The 6,030-nt window shown below is 49.9% G+C and overlaps 1 pseudogene; it reads right to left on the bottom strand.

Moving 5' to 3' along the window:
- Positions 1-4,904: 4,904 nt before the first annotated feature.
- Positions 4,905-5,306, bottom strand: LOC105707077 (large ribosomal subunit protein P2-like; annotated as a pseudogene).
- Between the last annotated feature and the right edge of the window lie 724 nt (positions 5,307-6,030).

The raw sequence follows: 6,030 nt of genomic DNA, 5'->3' as shown, positions 1-6,030 counted from the left end.
GTGGGTGTGTTTATTGTGTGTTGTATGGTGTGTGTGGTGTGTGTTTGGGTGTGTATGTGTGGTGTGTGATCTGTTGTGTGTGTTGTGTTGCCTGGCACTTTGCATTATGGGAATGTATGTTGTGGAGTGTGTGTTGTAGGGATGTGTGTGTTGTGTGGTGGATATGTGTGTGTGGTCCGTTGTGTGTTGTGTTGTGGGGTGCGTGATGTGTGATGTGTGTTGTGGGGTGTGTGACGTGTACATTGCGTTGTGGCATGCGTGTTGGAGGGGTGTATATGTGTGTTGTGTGTTATGTGGTGCATTGTGTTGTAGTATGTTGTAGAGGTGTGTGTAGTGTGTGTTGGGGTGTATATGTATGTTGTGTAGTGTGTGCACTGGGATGTGTTGCGTGTTGTGTGTACTGTGTTGTGGGTGTGTCTGATGTGAGGTGTGTGTTGTAGGAATATGTGTGGTGTGTGTTGCATTTTGTATGTGTGACATGTATTATGTGGTATGTGGTGCATTGTGTTGGGGTGTGTGTTGTATAGATGTATGTATTGTGTGTTCTATGTGTGTTGTGTAGTGTGTGTGTTGAGATGTGTTGTGTGTGTTGTGCATGTGTGTAGTGTGTACTGTGTTGTGGTTGTGTCTGTTGTGGGTTGTGTGTTGTAGGGGTGTGTGTGATGTGTTGGGGTGCATATGTGTGATGTGTGTTGTGGGTGTGTGTTGTGGGGTGTGTGTTGTAGGGGTGTGTGTGGTGTGTGTTGCATGTGTGTGTTGTGCGGTGTCCTCCTGTGCATGTTCCCACCTTGGCAGTGCTGCCTCTGCCTGGGCCGCCTTTTGGGCAGCGGCTCCTAAGCCCTGCCTGGCTTAGTTGACCTGTGCCCGCCACCTGGTGGCCAAGAGTGGCGTAGCAGGGCGACCGGGCATCTCGCCACGGCCGTGGCTTGGGCACATCCTTTTTTCTTTTTCTTCTTTTTTTTTTTTTTTTAAGACCAAGTCTTGCTCTGTTGCCCAGGCTGGAGTGGAGTGGCACAATCTCGGCTCACTGCAACCTTCACCTCCTGGGTTCAAGCGATTCTCCTGTCTCAGCCTCCCAAGTAACGGACTACAGGGGCCTGCCACCATGACTGGATAATTTTTATATTTTTAGTAGAGGTGGGGTTTCACCGTGTTGGCCAGGCTGGCCTCGAACTCCTGACCTCAAGTGATCCACCTGCCTCTGCCTCCCAAAGTGCTGGGATTACAGGTGTGAGCCACTGGGGCACATCCTCTTTTAAGAGTAGGTCCTGGGCCAGGCACGGTGGCTCACACTTGTAATCCCAGTACTTCGGGAGGCCGAGGCGGATCACGAGGTCAGGAGTTTGAGACCAGCCCAGCCAACACAGTGAAACCCCGTCTCTACTAAAAATGCAAAAATTAGCCAGGCATGGGGGCACGTGCCTGTAATTCCAGCTACTTGGGAGGCTGAGGCAGGAGAATCGCTTGAACCCGGGAGGTGGAGGTTGCAGTGAGCTGAGATTGGGCCACTGCACTCCAGCCTGAGTGACAGGGTGAGACTCTGTCTCAAAAAAAAAAAAAAGAATAGGTCCTTGTCGCCCTTGTCCCCCTCTCTGTCTGTCTGTCTTCTCCTCAGCGTCTTGTCTCCACCTCCTTCTCTCACATCTGTACCAAGCGGGGCTGATTTCTTTCTAGGTTTCCCTAAATGTCTCAGTGTACTAGGAGTGAAGGCTCCAAAGCTGCCTGCCTCCCAGGGTGCTCGTGAGGATGACATGGATGAGGAGGGGGCTGTGACAGGATGTGGCAACTTGCAGGCCCCGCATGCACAACAGGATAGGTACAGGACCAGCTTGCAACCCCCTCAGAATCAGGTGGCCATGCTGGAGCAGTCCCGCCGGGATCCCAGCACAGGTTCCATCCCTGCCAGTTCATGGGAAAGGTGGCCAGGTGTCAGGGGTCAGGCATTTCCACTCCACATAACACCAACCTGCTGTATATTTTCTATTAAGGATTTTTTTTTTTTTTTTTTTTTTTTTTGAGGCGGAGTTTCGCTCGTTACCCAGGCTGGAGTGCAATGGCGCGATCTCGGCTCACCGCAACCTCCGCTTCCTGGGTTCAGGCAATTCTCTTGCCTCAGCCTCCTGAGTAGCTGGGATTACAGGCACGCGCCACCATGCCCAGCTAATTTTTTGTATTTTTAATAGAGACGGGGTTTCACCATGTTGACCAGGATGGTCTCGATCTCTTGACCTCATGATCCACCTGCCTCGGCCTCCCAAAGTGCTGGGATTACAGGAGTGAGCCACTGCGCCCGGCCCAATGTATCCACCTTAATTTACCAACATATCTTAATTTAAGTTGTAAAAATAGATAAACAGCTTTTTTGAAGTAGCTACCCAGATGTTTTGATAAAATGACTTTTCAAGAGATGGGGGGTTGTGTTCAGCATTTCGCAGGTGCGTGTGGTCATAGAGTCCTTCCTGGGAACCACCTCTCCACGCTAGAATTTGGGGATTGTCAGTTTGGGAAACACTTCTCTGTGGTTTTACCTTCTTCTCCACCAGCATTTGATGCAAAGGGAATAAATCAGTAAGACTTCGAGTGCTGCTGGCATTGTCCACAAGCATGTAAACCACCTGAAGGGGCTGAAATTGGTTCCCGAAGAGTAAAAAAATCTTTTTTTTCATTAGAGATAGGGTCTTGCTCTGTCGTCCAGTCTGGAGTGCAGCGGTCTCATTGCAACCTCAAATTCCTGGGCTCAAGTGATCCTCCCACCTTAACCTCCCAAGTAGCTGAGACTACGGGTGCATGCCAACATGCCTAGCTAATTGTAAAAACATTTTGTAGAGACGGGGTCTTCCTATGTTGCCCAGGCTGGTTTCAACTCCTAGCTTCAAACAGTTCTCCTGCCTCAACCTCCCCAACTGTTGGTATTACAGGTAGGAGCCACTGCTCTCGGCCCAAATTCTTATTTTTTAAATGTCTAAAGTACAGATATACATTCAGTCCACAAACTGATATGTGGTATATCCGTAGTATTAACATTGCATAAAGGATGGAGCATTGGGGAAAAATTGTCTATCAAGGCTCCATAGGAGGGCAATTGCAAAAAGAAAAGAAAAGGCTGAGAAATGCTGATGTAGAGGCATTTCGGTTGGTGAAATGGAGTTGGGTGAGACTCTGCCACTGTGCACCTTGGAGTAATTGTTTACCTCTCTGAGCTTCAGATTCCTAACCTGGGAAATGGAGACTTTTGCCACCTCATAAGCCTGCGGTAAGCTTTTATTTATTTATTTATTTTTAGATGGAGTCTTGTTCTGTTGCCCAGGCTGGAATGCAGTGGCACGATCTCAGTTCACTGCAACCTCAGCCTCCTGGGTTGAAGTGATTCTCCTGCCTCAGCCTCCTGAGTAGCTGGGATTACAGGTATGTGCCACCATGCCCAGATAATTTTTGTATTTTTAGTAGAGACAGGGTTTCACCATGTTGGCCAGGCTGGTCTCGAACTTCTGACCTTGTGATCTGCCTGCTTCAGCCTCCCAAAGTGCTGGGATTACAGGTGTGAGCCACCACGCCTGGCCTTGTGGTGAGCTTTAATGAGACAAGAACAGTGCCTGACAAAGGGGAGATGTTTGGAAAATGGAGGCTGCAGATAGAACTTTAAGCCTGAAACTTTGCTGTCTGCTGGCAGTGAGTTGTAGCACAGTCAGCCAGTATGCCACCATGTTGGGCTTGTCCGCCTTTAAGGCTGTAGACTGATGCACAGGGAGCTTGGCATAGACAGGCTGAAGGAAAAGGAAATGAGAAACTACTATTTTATAGCTTACAAAGTAAACCAGGAAAGCAACTTCGCCTGGGGCGATCACCTGCTGGGCACTAAGCTGCTCCTGGACGCCAGGGTCCCAGATCTGGAATCAGATACTTCATCCTTGAGACCCACCCTGCACGCACCCTGACATCAGAGGCTGGAGTAGACACCGAGGTGGGTGGGACAGGCTAAGGCAGGAAATGTCTGCTGGACCTAAAAATAGTGTGGGAGGGAATAGGAAACAGAAACTTTGTGCCAACATGGAAATGCTTTCTGAATTGTCAGGAAATCAGGACTGGAGCTGTGGGGCAGCCACCACCCTGCAGCAGAACTGCGACTCCCTGTGAGCCCTCTACGGGGAAGGAACTGCAGAGAGCCGGGGTGGGGTGGGCTGGGGAGGGGGTTCCAGCTGGGAGACGTTAGGCTTGCCTTTGCGCTGTTCCTAACACAGCGCTCTTGTGCCCTGTTGATCTTATTTATTTATTTGAGAGGGAGTTTCGCTTTTGTTGTCCAGGCTGGAGTAGGGTGCTACAATCTTGGCTCACCGCAATCTCTGCTTCCAGGGTTCAAGTGATTCTCCTTCCTCAGTCTCCCGAGTAGCTGGGATTTTGGCGTGTGCCACCATGCCTGGATAATTTTTTGCATTTTTAGTAGAGATGGGGTTTTACCATGTTGGCCAGGCTGATCTCGAACTCCTGACCTCAAGTGATCTGCCCATCTTGGCCTCCCAAAGTGTTGGGATTACAGGCGTGAGCCACCACACCTGGCCCCTGTTGATCTTTGATTGCATGGAGATGTCATTCCTTATTGGGGTGACCAACAGTCCTGACTTGTCCAGGACTGAGTAGGTTCCTGGGACATGGAACTTAGAATTTTTTTTTTTTTTTCTTGAGATGGAGTCTCACTCTGTTGCCCAGGCTGAAGTGCAGTGGTTCAATCTTGGCTCAATGCAGCCTCCGCCTCTCAGGTTCAAGTGATTCTCCCACCTCAGCCTCCTGAGTAGCTGGGACTGCAGGCATGCACCACCATGGCTAATTTTTGTATATTTAGTAGAGATAGGTTTTCACCATGTTGGCCAGGCTGGTCTTGAACTCCTGACCTCAGGTGATCCACCCGCCTAAGCCTCCCAAAGTGCTGGGATTACAGGTGTGAGCCACCGCGCCTGGCAAAACATTTGTTTCTTAAATCCCATGTCATCATCTGAGTCTTCAGACTCTTCCTTCTTCTCATTTTTCTTCTCTCTGCTGCAGTCGGGGCAGAACCAGCAGCAGGAGCTGCAGAGCCTGGGATAGCAGAGACAGCCACAGCCCCACCGGCAGGTACGCTGGCAAGCTTGCCGATATCCTGGGCAATCATGTCCTCAGTGTTCTTTCAGTTCAGCTTGCTGATAACCTTGTTGAGCCAGCCAGTTGTTGTCCGCCTCGATGCCAGCGCTGTCCAGGATCTTCTTGATGTCCTTGGCGCTCCGGGAAGGGTTACCCCCGAGGGCAGCCAGCAGGTAGGAGGCGATGTAGCGCATCGCGGTGGCATCTGCATAGCGGCGGAGAGGTCTCACGCGTGCGACCTCGGTGGTGTCAGGGAGGAAAAGTGAATTAAAACATTTGTTAGGCTAGGCATGGTGGCTCATGACGGTAAACCCAGAGTTTTGGAAGACTGAGTGGGAGGATCGCTTGAGAGCAGGAGTTCGAGGCCAGCCCTAGCAACATAGCAAGACTTTATTTCTATAATTTTTTTTTTTTTTTTTGATGAGCCAGGTGTCCTGGTGTACACCTGTTGTCTCAACTACTTGGAAGGCTGAGGTGGGAGGATCACTTGAGCCTGGTAGTTTAAATGAAACCAGCCTGGGCAACATAGCCAGACCCTATATCTCAAAAAAAAAAAAAATTAAACACCCACACAGTGAAGGACTGAAAAGGTTGCAAAGATGACTCAATCAAGGTTGCTACTACTTTTTTTGAGACAGGATCTCGCTCTGTCATCCAGGTTGAAGTACAGGGGTGCAATCATGGCTCACTGCAAGCCTGGACCTTTCAGGTTCAAACCGTTCTCCCACCTCAGCCTCCCAAGTAGCTGGGACCACAGGTATGTGCCACTATGCCCTGCAATTAAAAAAAAAAATGTTTTGTAGAGATGGGGTCTCACTATGTTGCCCAGGCTGATCTTGAATTGCTGACTTCAAGTGATCCTCCCCACCTGGCCTCCCAAAGTGCTGGGATTACAGGCATGAGCCATCACTCCTGGCT

The sequence above is a fragment of the Aotus nancymaae genome, unplaced genomic scaffold (genome assembly GCF_030222135.1).
Source record: "Aotus nancymaae isolate 86718 unplaced genomic scaffold, 86718_ANA_hifiasm-v0.15.2.pri h1tg000002l, whole genome shotgun sequence".
NCBI lineage: Eukaryota > Metazoa > Chordata > Mammalia > Primates > Aotidae > Aotus > Aotus nancymaae.
This window is presented reverse-complemented; position numbering and strand designations above follow the sequence as displayed.